Here is a 14,427-nt window from a genome sequence, read left to right as displayed (position 1 = left end):
AATGTCTGCATGATACTTTACGTACGGATGTGCCATTACTTAATTACTTAATCACTGTCTGCTGCTGTTTCCTTTTTTGGGGGGGAGGCTATCATTAATGCCTTGAAGATTAGTACAAAAATCTTATTCACACTTCTGAGGCTATCCTTAGAATAGATTTTTGGAAGGGGATTATGGAGTCAAAAGTAAGACTTCTTTGAGACAGGCTCTTATTCTGTTGCCGAGATGGAAGTGCAGTGGTGCGATCTTGGCTCACCGTAGCGTTCAACTCCTGGGCTCAAATGATCCTCCCACCTCAGCCTCCTAAGTACCTGGGATCACAGGAACGCGCCACCATGCGTAAAGATGGGGTCTCACCACGTTCCCCAGGCTGGTACGATTCTTGATTCATACTGGGGAACAACTTGTTTTGCAGTTCTACTTTGAACCTCATAAAAGTGGAATCATACAGCGTCCTCCTCTTTGTGCCTGAGTCAACATTATCTGATACTCGTTCAGGCTGTTGTGTTTATCCGTAACCTCCTATTGCTCTGAGAAATCCACTGTATGACTGTAACACAATTTAGCCACTCAACTGCTGATGGACATTTGGGTTACCAGTTTTTTGTTTTTTTGCTTTTATAGAGACGGGGTTTCACCATATTGGTCAGGCTGGTCTTGAACTCCTGACCTCAAGTGATCCACCTGCCTCGGCCTCCCAAAGTGCTGGGATTACAAGCGTGAGCCACCATGCCCAGCCTACCAGTTTTTTACTACGAATAATCGTGGTATGGACATTCTTGCACATGCCTATGGTGGACGTATACACTCATTCCTCTTGAAGTGAAATTTCTGGGTCATAAGGTACGTGTACACTTAGCTTTCGCAGAAACTGAAGCGGTTTTCCAGTTGCACCGTGGGGCTGTTTTTCTACCTCTGAGTCTAAAGCGACGCGTAATCTAGAGGCACGACTGGCTCGGGTAAGGCGTGGAGCCTGACTGCGTGCCGGGCTTTGCCAGGGCTGCCACCAGCTTGACGGGTGAACAGATTCAGCAACGTCACACGGTGGCTTCCCACACATCCACTCTCGGTGGGCTCGGTCCAACGGCCGCCCCGTACAAACATACTCATTCACATTTTGGAAAACGGAGTGTTTTTCAGAGCATCCAGGTTAGCTCACACTGTAAAAAAAAAAAAGGGCAGCACTGCGAAACGCGGTCCCTTTCTTCGTCCGGGAGGCAGCACAGCCCTACTCGCTCCGGAACAAAGGCAGCGCTGGGCAGGGTCCCGTGGCCCGGCCCCTCACCTAAGCACAGGCGCAGATCGAGTCTCACCGAGGCCGGCGGCCAGGCGCGAGTGACGTAGCAGCGTCCGCCGGTGCGTGATGACTCCGGAGCGTGCGTTCGGTGGCTCCTAGGGGAAGATGGCGGCCGCTCCTTTGGAGGAGCGGGATTGAGAGGAACGGAGAGGGGAGACCAAACAGAAGAGACATTCCGGGCTCTGAAGACTCACGCTGCGCTGGCCGTTAGGAGCTCTGCTCTGCGCCAGACGGTGAGTCTGGCGGCGACACGGGACCGCTCGCCTGCGGCAGGCAGTGGCACTCTCCGCCATTTTCAGCCTCGGCCGTTGCGTGCTTTGCGCCTGGGCACAGTTTGGAGGAGCTGGGAGGATCGACCTCGGGGCGGCTCGTCGAGGCAGATTCGAGCCTTATGGGAGGGGGCTGGAGGCTTGAGGCCAACCGGGACAGGCGGGCATGGTAGAACTAAGGCCCTGACTGGGAGCGGTGGCGACGAGAAGACGTTAAGTCAGGCCACGGTTGAGACGTGAAGTTTGGAGGGAAACGCATTTTAACTGAGGTTTGGGGCGGGAGCGGAAGGAGGTGGGCCGAGTTGAAGCGGTTCGTTGAAAGGGTCACGGGAAGTTAACGTGCAACCTGCAAAACAGGTGAAGGGTTAGCCTTGATGTTACTGTGGCTTGAAATCGGTGTTAATAATAAGGATAAAGCTGCAGCTTGACAGGCAAAGCCCTGCTCTTTGGGAATAGTTGTATTTCTATTTGGCTTGCGCTAGATCCCTGTCTCCAATTTTAAGTTGTCTTCTGGCTCCTAAATAGCGAGGATCTTAGAAAGCATGCCTTTTAAAAAGAAATGACAATGAATGTTTGTACTTGGTTGTAACCCTTGTGATTAGTGGCTCCTTCCGGAGTGAGGAGGAGGCGGCGGCGGCGGCGGCGGCTGGTCGGTAGGGAATTCCGTAATTGGATCTATTTAAATCAAATCAGGAAAATATGGGCTACTCGTAGAAAGCCTGTCAAGAATGTTTTAAAGTAGTTTCTACACACATGATCTTAAGTTGACTGTTCAGGGACTTTGGAAGACATTAGAATATGAACAAAAAGCCTGTACTGCAAGGAACAACTCCGGGGAGCGTAGAGTTGACTTTTAAGTACACTCTGGAGATCTAAAGCACGCAGTATTTTTTTTTTTCCTGAACGTGGTGCAGTGGTAAACCTACTTAATTCAAACAAAACTTGCAGTGACAGTTGAAACATGCTAGTTGGTCCTCTTGTGGCATTTTTCCTCACCTTAATTGCATTTGACCCATTTTTTTATTACTGTAAGATACTTCTGCACTTTTTGTCTCCTTGACCAGAAAAAAGTGAACTATTGTATGCTTTGAGTTTTTTCTGAGACTTGACCTTCCATATGTAGCCTGTTTTCCTGAAACTTGGGGATACATTTTAACTTGTCTTTCCTGTACTCCTGGGAAGAATTTTTGTTAGAAAGTTGGCTTATGGCCGCGCGCGGTGGCTCACGCCTGTAATCCCAGCACTTTGGGAGGCCAAGGTGGGCCGATCACCTGAGGTCAGGAGTTCGAGACCAGCCTGACCAACATGGCGACCTTTTGTAATTTTTGTGAAAATACAAAAATTAGCAGGGCCTGATGGTGGGCGCCCGTGATCCCAACTACCGGGGAGGCTGAGGCAGGAGAATCGCTTGAACCCAGGAGGTGGAGGTTGCAGTGAGCCAAGATAGTGTCACTGCACTCCAGCCTGGACAGAGCGGGACTCCGTCTCAAAAAAAAAAAAAAAAATTGGCTTGTATCACAGTGCTTTAGGAAAAAAATAAATCTTTATGAAGCTGATGGCCTAAGTTGCATTATTTTCTTTGGTTGGTGAAAAATACTAAAACAACAGATTTTGCCATCACGGTTTTATATTGATGTAATATAAATTATATTTTTACTTAGCACTTAAGATATTTACTTTAGTTATATTTTTATTAAGCACTTAAGATACTTATTCAGAGCTCTCTTTGCTAGGTAATAAGTCCATATACTTTTCCCATTACTTTGCGGGGGGAATGTTATTTGATTATGGCTAAAGTTTGAACTTATTTCAAAATAGGAACTTGAACATATTTCAGAATAGGAAAGTAAGGTTACAGTAAAGCTTTACGGTTATGATAAAGATATTAGTGAAAAAGTTTCACTTATAAATGTGTTTTTGCCGGGCGTGGTGGCTCACGCCTGTAATCCTAGCACTTTGGGAGGCCAAGGTGGGTGGATCACCTGAGGTCAGAAGTTCAAGACCAGCCTGGCCATCATGGTGAAACCCCATCTTAAAAAAAAAAAAAAAGTGTTTTCTAGTTCTTTTGAAATTGGCAAAAAATTTAGAATTTTACAAGTGTTTTTACTACAGTATTATTTAGTTGAAGTCTGTAAATTACCAAAGTATGTTTAATTGTCATAAACTGGTAAGTTGTTTAAGCATGGATTCCAGATTGTACTAGGTTTCTACAAAACATTATTCCAAGAATTTTATTTCTGTTGAAACTTGTTGGTAAGAGATGTTAACTGTTTTGTTGGGATGATGAAAGTTTCTCTGTTGCTACAATGTCTTAAGCTAGCTGCTTGACCCTAGGTTTTTTTGTTTGTTTTGTTTTTGAGGCAGGTCTAGCTCTGTCAACCTTGCTGGAGTGCTGTGGTGAGATCTCGGCTCACTGACATCCTGACTTGGCAGCTGGAGTTACTCTCCTGCGTCAGCCTCCCTAGCGGCTAGGTCTAGGCGCAGCCACTATTTCTGGCTAATGCTGTATTTTTTTGTGGGGACTGGTCATGAGCGTGAACTGCTGGGCTCAAGTGATCTGTCTGCCTTTGTCTCCCAAAATGTTGGGACTGCAGGAGTGAGCCATCACGCCCGACCAAATGACCAGTTTTTTTTTTTTTGAGACGGAGTTTCCCTCTCGTTACCCAGGCAGGAGTGCAACGGTGCGATCTCGGCTCACCGCAACCTCCGCCTCCTGGGTACAGGCAATTCTCCTGCCTCAGCCTCCTGGGTAGCTGGGATTACAGGCACGCACCACCGTGCCCAGCTAATTTTTTGTATTTTTAGTAGAGATGGGGTTTCACCATGTTGACCAGGATGGTCTCGATCTCTTGACCTCGTGATCCACCTGCTTCGGCCTCCAAAGTGCTGGGATTACAGGCATGAGCCACTGCGCCAGGCCCATGATCACAGTTTTAATACTTAAAAGTATTTTGTCTCTAGCAGTGATTTAGGTTCAAATCTTTTCTGTGTGAAAATGATCTTTCTTTTCTTTTCTTTTTTTCTTTTCCTTTCCTTTCTTTCTTGACTGAGTGTTGCTCTCTCACCCAGGCTAGAGTACAGTGGTGCAATCTCGGCTCGTTGCAACTGGCTTGAAGGGATTCTCCTGTCTCTGCCTCCTGAGTAGCTGGGACTACAGGCATGCACCACCACACCTGCCTAAGTTTTGTATTTTTTAGTGGAGAAAAGCTACTAAAACTTTCACCATGTTGGCCAGGCTGGTCTCGAACTCCTGACTTTAAGTGACCCACCTGCCTGGGCCTCCCATAGTGTTGGGATTACAAGCGTGCGCCACCTTGCTTGGCTGAAAATGATTTTTCTTCAGTAACATTTATCTCCCCATTTCAAACCATTTACATTAGTCCTAGAGACTGAAGCTCTTCTGTGTGTTGGAAAATCTGAGTAGTGCTACTCTCGTCTTGTCTGGCCCTTAAACATTTTACTAACTTTCTGGTAGTGACTGACTTTCTAAAGGTGTGTTGCACCTTATACTCATGATTTGTGTGCTTATCAATTCCCAGAGCTAGGTAGTATTGGAAAGGTCATGCATGAGTTTCAGCAGCAGACGAACCTAGGTTTGAACGCCAGACTCAGCATTAACTACCTTTTTAATATTGCGTCGGTTAATTAGACTCTAAACTTCAGTTTCTTTATATATAAGAATGTTAACTATAAAACCTAAAGGTAAAAGTGCCTCATATATAGTAGGTAATTCTTCAGTGTTAACATTTTTTTTCCTTTCTGTGACTGGAATTTAAATGGTGACATCATTTTCAGTTTCTTGTTTTTCGCTCTTGTTGCCCAGGTTGGAGTGCAGTGGCGCGATCTTGGGTCACCACTACTTCCTCCCGGTTCAAGCGATTCTCCTGCCTCAGTGTCCTGAGTAGCTGGGATTACAGGCATGCACCACTACACCTGGCTAATTTTGTACTTTTAGTAGATACGAGGTTGCTCCATGTTGGTTAGTCTGGTCTTGAACTTCCGACTTCACGTGATCCACCTGCCTTGGCCTCCCAAAGTGCTGGGATTACAGGCGTGAGCCACTGCGCCCAGCCCATTTTCAATTTTTAAACTTTTTTCTTTTTTTTGAGACGGGGTTTCGCTCCCGTTACCCAGGCAGGAGTGCAATGGTGCGATCTCGGCTCACCGCAACCTCCGCCTCCTGGGTTCAGGCAATTCTCCTGCCTCAGCCTCCTGAGTAGCTGGGATTACAGGCACGCACCACCATGCCCTGCTAATTTTTTGTATTTTTAGTAGAGACGGGGTTTCACCATGTTGACCAGGATGGTCTCGATCTCTTGACCTCGTGATCCACCCGCCTCGGCCTCCCAAAGTGCTGGGATTACAGGCGTGAGCCACTGCGCCCAGCCAATTTTCAATTTTTAAACGGTTTTTTTTTTTTTTTTTTTGAGACAGAGTTTCGCTCTTGTTACCCAGGCTGGAGTGCAATGATGCGATCTTGGCTCACTGCAACCTCCGCCTCCTGGGTTCAGGCAATTCTCCTGGCTCAGCCTCTTGAGTAGCTGGGATTACAGGCACGTGCCTCCATGCCAGCTAATTTTTTGTATTTTTTTTAGTAGAGACGGGGTTTCACCATGTTGACCAGGATGGTCTCGATCTCTTGACCTCGTGATCCACCTGCCTCGGCTTCCCAAAGTGCTGGGATTACAGGCGTGAGCCACCGTGCCCGGCCAATTTTTAAACGTTAATTCAAATATCTTTGTTGAAATTTACTGACATTCTCATTCCTCTGGTATATTAATCACTCCTTTCTCTGTTATTAAAGCATTTTGTGTATATCTTTAATTAATGTATTTTGACTATACCTTCTCTACTTTGTGAGCACTTTGGTTTTTAGTTTGTTTGTTTTCTGAGACAGGGTCTCACTTTGTCACCCAGGTTGGGAATACAGTGGCATGATCACAGCTTACTGCAGCCTCTAACTCCTGGGCTCAAGTAATCCTCCTGCTTCAGCCTTCCAGAGTATTGGGATTATACTCATGAGCCACTGTTCCCAGCTCTTTGTGAGCACTCTGAAGACATACTATAGTATTTTATATTTTGGTATTCCTAAAACCTAGGCATTATACAAATTGAAGAATGAATGAATTTTCTACAAAAATTCCCCTCATAACTCTACTGGGATCCATATTTCAATACAGACCTGGCTTATTTCTGATCTTTGGCTATTGCTTATGAACTTTTTGCCTGGATTGTCTTCTGCTTCCTTTCACACTGTTCAGATTCTGTTCATTCCTCAAAATCCAACTAAATCCAATTAATGAGGTCTTCAGTGAGTCTCATTCATAACTTGTTTATCTAGTTAGTCTAGTGTCTGTGTGACTGCCTTCTGCCTCTATGCTAAGGAGGCATTTTAGCAGCTCCTTGAGTGGGATGATAAATGCAGAGCTGTGCTTTAGGTTGGTTGTTGTTATAGGCACCTGCTCTCTACTCTATTTGCTGCTCAACTTAGTAGGTTGAGGAGCAATTTTCCTGTTTTGGTATATAGAATATTCTGGTAACTTTTTTGTAACTTTATATAAGAAATTTCAAGCTGGGTGCAGTGGCTCACGCCTGTAATCCCAGCACTTTGGGAGGCTGAGGTGGGTGAATCACCTGAGGTCAGGAGTTCAAGACCAACCTGACCAACATGGTGAAACCCCATCTCTACTAAACACAAAAAAACGTAGCCAGGCGTGGTGGCACATTCCTGTGATCTCAGCTACTTGGGAGGCCGAGGCAGGAGAATTGCTTGAACCCTGGAGCTGGAGATTGCAGTGAGCTGAGATTGCTTGTTGCACTCCAGCCTGGGCAAACAAGAGTGAAACTCTGTCTAAAAAGAAAAAAAAGAAATTTCAAACATGCGGAAAAGGTGAAAGAATAATATGGTAACACCCATAATGTACCTTCTGTTTGGATTTGATGGTTAACCAACATTTAGCCATTTTGCTTTAACTCTATATCCTCCCCTCCTTGAATGATTTGAAATTAAATTGCAGATATACTGCTTCTCCCCTTAATACCTCAGGATGCATCTGTTTGAAATAACGCTTTTTCCTACAGTTTTCTGCATTTTTATTTCAAACCAGTCTCCAGCTAAAAACATACAAAATCGTTATCACTCCTAAGGCAATTTGCATGAAATCTTTAGCATTATCTTTCTTTCTTCCCCAAATGAGTTGGTGTAATTCTATTTTCTTTCTTTCCCTGTCCCACAGTTGTTGAAGAGTTGGTTTAATACTAGGTTATACAGAGTTTAGAGTAGAACAAAAACCAAAGAGCAGTCTCTGGCCAGACTCTGGGCTGGTTTTAGTTTAAATTCACAGCTAAGGTAGGAATGGCTGAGTGAGTACAACTAAAGAGAGGCTGGGCGCGGTGGCTCACGCCTGTATTTCCAGCACTTCGGGAGGCTGAGGCAGCAGATCACCTGAGGTCAGGAGTTTGAGACCAGCTTGGCCAACATGGTGAAACCTTATCTCTACTGAAAATACAAAAATGAGCTGGGTGTGGTGGCGTGTACCTGTAGTCCCAGCTACTCGGGAGGCTGAGGCACAGGAATCGCTTGAACCCAGGAGTCAGAGGTTGCAGTCAGCTGAAGTTGCACCACTGCACTCCAGCTTGGGCGACAGACTGAGACTTTTTTTTTTTTTCATATTTATTTATTTAATTTATTTTTTTTAAAGACGTGGTTTCACCGTGTTGGTCAGTCTGGTCTTGAACTCCCGACCTCAGGTGATCCGCCCGCCTTGGCCTTCAAAGTGCTTGGATTACAGGCATGAGCCACCACGCCCAGCCTGAGACTGTCTTAAAAGAAAAAAAAAAGAGGGGATGGTGGGGTCGCAAAAAAAAGCTAAAGAGATGATGAGCCACTGTAAGCTTTTTATTTTATTAGTATTTTTCATTGTTAAAAATTTTAAAGTTTTATTTATTTTGAGACGGTTTTATTCTGTCATCCAGGTTGGAGTGCAGTGGCGCAATCACGGCTCACTGTAGCCTCAACCTCCCAGCTCAAGCAGTCTGCTTGCCTTGACCTAGGATTACAGGTGTGAGCCACCATACCTGCCTTTTTTTTTTTTTTTTGAGACGGAGTTTCGCTCTTCTTACCCAGGCTGGAGTGCAATGGCGCGATCTCGGCTCACCGCAACCTCCGCCTCCTGGGTTCAGGCAATTCTCCTGCCTCAGCCTCCCGAGTAGCTGGGATTACAGGCGCACGCCACCATGCCCAGCTAATTTTTTGTATTTTTAGTAGAGACGGGGTTTCACCATGTTGACCAGGATGGTCTCGATCTCTTGACCTCGTGATCCACCCACTTCGGCCTCCAAAGTGCTGGGATTACAGGCGTGAGCCACCGCGCCCGGCCCTTTTTTTTTTTTTTTTTTAACAAAATTTTGTTTTAAAATGTACAACAGGCTTCAGCTTCAAGACAACACTTCGTTCCAGCTATGGGTGGCAAAAGATATTATGGCAAGGAATGCAGATGTTTAAATACGAATGAAATCAAGGGTCACTATCGCTTCAGGCACAAGGCGCAGCTTGCTTTTTGCCAGATTTTTAAATTCCACCTGTGACTGGAGCCCCTTTCCGGAGGCTTTCGCTTTTAGCTCCTTGTGTTTCTTCTATTCTTCTTGTTTGTGCTTCAAAGCTTTATTCATCTTCCCTGCTTGCTTTTTGGGCTGTTTCAGGGGGTTCTTCTTGCCACCTTTGAGGCCGGACCTGGCACCTGCTACCCCTTCCTGACTCTGCCACCACAAACGGCTAGCATCATCTTTTTAAAGAATATTCCATATTTTGGAATTTCTTATTGTTCGCTTAAAATGTCATGCTATTTCGTTTCTCAATTCCTTTTGGTAGAAAATGTTATTTACAAACCAGGACTTAGGCTGGGTGCGGTTACCCACACCTATTATCCCAGCACTTTGGGAGGCTGAGGAGGGCGGATCACCTGAGGTTAGGGGTTTGAGACCAGCCTGGCCAATGTGGTGAAACCCATCTCTACTAAAAATACAAAAAGGTGGCATGCGCCTGTAATCCCAGCTACTCAGGAGGCTGAGGCAGGAGAGTTGTTTGAACCTGGGAGGCGGCGGTTGCAGTTAGCCAAGATCTGAGATCGCGCCATTGCACTCCATCCAGCTTGGGCAACTCTATCTCAAAAACAACAACAACAACAAAAATAGGATCTGGATGCTCGGTGGTATAGGCATTTGTTTGTAGGCCCTTTTCAGTGGACAGAGCTAGAAAATATGATTTTAAAAATCATCAGCTTGCCGGGTGCGGTGGTTCATGCCTGTAATCCCAGCACTTTGGGAGGCTGGGGCAGGTGGATCATGAGGTCAGGAGTTCAAGACCAGCCTGGCCGACATGGTAAAACCTCATCCCTATTAAAAACTACAAAAATTAGCTGGGCGCGGTGGCAGGCGCCTGTAATCCCAGCTACTCAGGAGGTTGAGGCAGGAGAATCGCTTGAACCTGGGCGGCAGAGGTTGCAGTGAGCCGAGATGGCATGACTATTCCGGCCTGGGCAATAGAGTGAGACTCCATCTCAAAAAAAAAAAAAAAATCATCTTACATTGGCATTTTGTTGTTGTTGTTGTTAGTTCATGTCTTTTATTAACTTATACAGCTACTTTTGTCTTCTGGTTTGTTGAATCAATAAATCAGACAACATTTACCACAATAATGTCTGTCAAAGTGGCTTGCCGTAAACCCTCCAGCACCACATTGATCAGAAGGGCACTCTCAACTAAGGGGACTGGGGTTGCCATTCTCGTCTTCCTTGTAATAGTTTAGGACAGCCAGTGTAACCTTCTTTCTCTTGTGCTTATTCTTCTTGGGAGTGGTGTAAGACTTCTTCCTTTTCTTAGCACCACCATGAAGTCTCGACGCCAGATGAAGAGTAGACTCCTTTTGAGTATTGTAGTCAGGCAGAGTATGTCCATCTTCCAGTTGCTTGCCAGCAAATGTCAGTCTTTGCTAATCAGGAGGAATTCCTTCCTTATTCTTGATCTTGTTCTTTACTTTTTCTTTCTTTCTCTTTATTTATTTATTTTTTTGAGACGGAGTTTCACTTTTGTTACCCAGGCTGGAGTGCAATGGCGCGATCTCGGCTCACCGCAACCTCCGCCTCCTGGGTTCAGGCAATTCTTCTGCCTCAGCCTCCCGAGTAGCTGGGATTATAGGCGCGCGCCACCGTGCCCAGATAATTTTTTGTATTTTTGGTAGAGACGGGGTTTCACCATGTTGACCAGGATGGTCTCGATCTCTTGACCTCATGATCCACCCTCCTCGGCCTCCCAAAGTGCTGGAATTACAGGCATGAGCCACCGTGCCTGGCTCTTTTTTTTTTTTTTGAGACGGAGTCTTGCTCTGTCGCCAGGCTGGAGTGCAGTGGCGCAATCTTGGCTCACTGCAACCTCCGCCTCCTGGGTTCAAGCGATTCTACCATTTCAGCCTCCCGTGTAGCTGGGACCACAGGCGCATGCCACCACGCCCGGCTATTTTTTGTATTTTTAGTAGAGACAGGGTTTCACCGTGGCCAGGATGGTCTCGATCTCTTGACCTCGTGATCCGTCCGCCTCAGCCTCCCAAAGTGCTGGGATTACAGGGGTGAACCACTGCACCCGGCCTGTTCTTTACATTTTCTATCGTATCTGAGGGTTCAACCTGGAGGGTAATGGTCTTCCCCTTAAGGGTTTTCTCAAAAATCTGCATTTTGGTGGCGGCTCCACTGCAGGTGGCAAATCGAAAAGGAAGCGGTATTTTATTTATTTTTTGAGACAGTCTCCCTGTGTCACCCAGGCTAGAGTACCGTTGTGCAATCTTGGCTCAGTGCAACCTCCGCCTCCTGGGTTTAAGCAATTCTTGTGCCTCAGTCTCCTGAGAAGCTGGGATTACAGGCCTCTGGCTAATTTTTGTATTTTTAGTAGAGATGGGGTTTTACCATGCTGGCCAGGCTGGTCTTGAACTCCTGGCCTTAAGTGACCCACCCACTTTGGTCTCCCAAAGTGTTGGGATTACAGACATGAGTCACTGTGCCTGGCCTACATTGTTATTTTAAATTCCAAATCAAAGTTAACATTATGGGCATTTCCTAGACAGAAAATAGATTCAGATTTTTAATTTTAATTTTAATTTTTTGAGATGGAGTTCCGCTCTTTTTGCCCAGGCTGGAGTGCAATGGCACCATCTCGGCTCACTGCAACTTCTGCCCCGTGGGTTCAAGCAATTCTCCTGCCTCAGCCTCCCAAGTAGCTGGGATTATAGGCATGTGCCACCGTGCTTGGCTAATTTTGTATTTTTAGTAGAAATGGTATTTCACCGTGTTGATCAGGCTGGTTTCAAACTCCTGACCTCAGGTGATCTGCCCACCTCAGCCTCCCAAAGTGATGGGATTACAGGTGTGAGCCACTGTGCCCAGCCAGATTCAGATTTAGAATGCCAGTATTTTACTAACAATAACCCTACCAAGTGTCGTTTTTGTTTTTCAGTGCTTTTTTTTCTTATATTATGTTGCACTAAAGATGAACTTTGTTCAAAAGTTACTGGAAGTAACATGTTTCTGCTTATTTGTTGAATTTGTTTATTTTGATTATCAATTTTAACAGTTTTTGTTTGTATTCATTATTAGGGTTTGCTTTTCCTCCCTCTTAATTTAGGTTTTTTTGGTTTTTGTTTTTTGTTTTTGAGACAAATCTGTTATCCAGGCTGGAGTATAGTGGAGTATAGTGGTGCAGACTCAGCTTCCTGTAGCCTCAACCTCTCAGGTTTGGGTGGTCCTCCCACCTCAGCCACCCAAGTAGCTGGAACTACAGGTGTGTACCACCACACCTGACTAATTTTTTGTATATTTTGGTATAGACTGGATTTGGCCTTGTTGCCCAGTCTGAGCTCGAACTTTTGGGTTCAACAGATCCTCCCTCCTCAGCCTCTCAAAATGCTAGGATTACAAGGCCTGAGCCACTGCACCCAGCCATAATTGAGTTTTTAAAAATATGTTATTTACATGGTTTAAAATTTACTTAAATTTTTTTTTTTTTTTTTGAGATGAAGTCTCACTCTGTCATCAGACTGGAGTTCAGTGGCTGGCTGCAATCTCAGCTCACTGCAACCTCTGCCTCCTGGGTTCAAACAATTCTCTTGCCTCAGCCTTCGGAGTAGCTGGGACTATAGGCGCGAACCACCACACCCGGCTAATTTTTTCGTATTTTTGGTAGAGACAGTTTCACCATGTTGGCCAGGAAGGTCTCCATCTCTTGACCTCATGATCCTCCTGCCTTGGCCTCCCAAAGTGCTGGTGTGAGCCACCGTGCCTGGCCTAAATTTTTTTTTTAGGCACTTGTGACCCAGAAAGAATAAAACTAAATACTACATTGAAAAAGTACTGGCCAGGTATGGTGGCTAATGCCTGTAATCCAAGCATTTTGGGAGGCCGAGGTGGGCGGATCACCTGGGGTCAGGAGTTCGAGACCAGCCTGGCCAACATGGTGAAACCCCATCTCTACTAAAAATACAAAAATTAGCCAGGCGTGGTGGTGTGTGCTTGTAATCCCAGCTACTTGGAAGGCTGAGGCAGGAGAATTGCTTGAACCAGGAAGGCGGAGGCTGAAGAAAAAGCAGTTAAGTTTTGCTTCTGTGTCTGAGCTCTGGAGTCCACTCCTGTTGTTACTGTGTGAATTCTTATTTTCACATTCTTAGAAGAAAATTGGCATGCTGTATATGCTTGTGACCCTGAATTTTTGTTTTTTAATAAATTGTGGTAAATGCATAGCAAAATTTACCATCTTAACTGTTATTATTATTATTATTACTTTTTTTGAGACGGAGTTTTGCTCTTGTTACCCAGGCTGGAGTGCAATGACGCGATCTCGGCTCACCGCAACCTCTGCCTCTTGAGTTCAAGCAATTCTCCTGCCTCAGCCTCCCGAGTAGCTGGGACTACAGGCGCGCGCCACCATGCCCAGCTAATTTTTGTATTTTTAGTAGAGACGGGGTTTCACCTTGTTGGCCAGGATGGTCTCGATCTCTTGACCTCGTGATCCACCCGCCTCGGCCTCCCAATATTATTTTTTTATTTGGAGTCTCGTTCTCTCCTCCAGATTGGAGTGTAATGGCGTTATCTCAGCTTACTCTTGGGTTCTGGTGATTCTCCTTCCTCAGCCTCCTGAGTAGCTGGGACTACAGACTCGTACCATCATGCCTGGCTGATTTTTGTATTTTTAGTAGAGACGGGGTTTCACCATGTTGGCCAGGGTGGTCTTGAACACCTGACCTCAGGTGATCCACCCGCCTCGGCCTCCCAAAGGGCTGAGATTACAGGCATGAGCCATGGTGCCTGGTCTTAACCATTTTTTTTTTTTTTGAGATGGAGTCTTGCCCTGTAGCCCAGGCTGGAGTGCAGTGGCATGATCTTGTGATCTCAGCTCACTGCAACCTTTGCTTCCCGGGTTCAAGCGAGTAGCTGGTGCCACAGGTGTGCGTGCCACCATGCCTTTAAGCCACCCTACAGTTTTACAACCCAATAATAGTAATAGTCTGTCACTACAGCTGTCAGTGAGTTTCAGAAGTTAGCATATTAAAAGTTTCAGTAAAGAGCTTTAACCAGTTTATTGTGGAATACTCTATATGCAAGTTTTTGTAAAAGGAAGGAGATTTCTGTCTTAAATAGTTTTAGCAAAGTTTCAGTTTCATATACGGGAATAGATTCAAATTAAACAAAACTCAGGGCCAAGTACAGTTTACAAAAATAGGCTTTGTAAGGTCTGCGGTTTTTGAACTTAAAGGCACTGGGACATTTGAATTATTGTTTTAATTTTGTTTTTTTCCCTCTGCAGTTCATTTGAATTTTT

The 14,427-nt window shown here is 45.4% G+C and overlaps 1 protein-coding gene and 1 pseudogene across 2 annotated transcripts in view; one reads left to right on the top strand and one right to left on the bottom strand.

Moving 5' to 3' along the window:
• Positions 1-921: 921 nt before the first annotated feature.
• On the bottom strand, positions 922-13,776 carry LOC135277018 (ubiquitin-ribosomal protein eS31 fusion protein-like; annotated as a pseudogene).
• WDR33 (WD repeat domain 33) overlaps positions 1,378-14,427 on the top strand; it is a 112,140-nt gene continuing 99,090 nt past the window's right edge. For both annotated transcript variants that reach the window (XM_012462318.3, XM_064382864.1), the window contains exon 1: positions 1,378-1,530. The gene's annotated coding sequence lies outside the window, so the exon portion shown is untranslated. The remainder of the gene's footprint in view (positions 1,531-14,427) is intronic.

The sequence above is a fragment of the Aotus nancymaae genome, unplaced genomic scaffold (genome assembly GCF_030222135.1).
Source record: "Aotus nancymaae isolate 86718 unplaced genomic scaffold, 86718_ANA_hifiasm-v0.15.2.pri h1tg000029l, whole genome shotgun sequence".
Taxonomy (NCBI): Eukaryota; Metazoa; Chordata; class Mammalia; order Primates; family Aotidae; genus Aotus; species Aotus nancymaae.
The sequence above is the reverse complement of the archived record's forward strand: the minus strand, read 5'-3'. Positions and strand labels throughout refer to the sequence as shown.